The sequence below is a fragment of the Siphateles boraxobius genome, unplaced genomic scaffold (assembly GCF_051911475.1).
Source record: "Siphateles boraxobius isolate OS27281-9 unplaced genomic scaffold, OSU_SipBor_1 49, whole genome shotgun sequence".
In the NCBI taxonomy this organism is placed as follows: Eukaryota; Metazoa; Chordata; class Actinopteri; order Cypriniformes; family Leuciscidae; genus Siphateles; species Siphateles boraxobius.
The window spans coordinates 4,748,848-4,750,000 of record NW_027509130.1 but is presented as its reverse complement, the minus strand read 5'-3'; positions in this window follow the sequence as shown (position 1 = coordinate 4,750,000).

Here is a 1,153-nt window from a genome sequence, read left to right as displayed (position 1 = left end):
TGAGTGCATGTGTGGGTGTATAAGGTCAGGAATAATGAAAGGCAGATGTGAGTTTGTTGAAGACACATCCCAGCCCTGAAGCATGTGACCCATTATTACAGATTCTTTACAGTATTTATAATAATCTGTCTTTTCATACTCCGCTTCTGAAGAGCAATTATACAGTCAGACATATTGATGCTGAATAGCTGGTTGTACAGCATGTTCTCCCTGTGTCTGTGTGGGATTCCTCCGGTGCTCCGGTTTACCCCACAAACCAAAGACATGCAGCATAAGTCAACTCTAATAAGGATAAAGTGGTTTGGATGATGGATGGATAGACGGATGTTGCTGTACTTTGCCATTGCATTTAAGTGCACTTGGCAGAACAAACTGAAAGGTGTTTAGTTATAATTGCATTTGCGTTTTGTAAAATATTAGGTCCGCTTACAGCTTGAGTGGATTCAATGCCTCGGCCTGTAAATGTGAAGTGTTCATTCCGTCTTTGAGTCTTCAATTTGCTGCTTCTGCTGCCCTCTGGTGGAAGATGGATGCAGTTACACACGAGAGACATGCAGTTTGTCATATGCACAACAAATGTGTAGAAACTACCCAGGTTCACTGGCCAATGAAATTTATAGCACTTTATTTTACAGTCTTGTTCTGCATGTACATACTATGTACTTATTATAATAATTACAATAACTGGGATATAACTAAGGGCAAAATCCCCAGTGTTAAATTAACACTCTGAGTGTGGACTCATATAAACACTGAAGCAGTGTTAAAGTAACACTGAAGCAGTGTTAAAGTTAATGAGCTAATTAAGTGAATTATTGAGTGATGATTGAGCATTATTGAAGACATCTGATGTTAAAGGTGCAAAACGCAAGTCTCTGAGTTTTTGCAGAACTACGCCCCCTCTGGCGACAAGCGAAACTGCAACCAGAGTTGTGCACGCTCATGGACCACACGCACACGCACGCATGCACGAGCTGTTCATAAGGAGCATCTGCCGCACAGATCTTTGGTGTACAGCCAAAATGTCTTCAGAGGTAATAAAGTTATAAATCTGCAAGTCATTTCAAATATATGGAAGGAAAGACATTTGAGTAAATTACTCTTATGTGTGAGGGGAAAACGGGGGTAGTAGAAAACTTTGTTTATGTGTTTA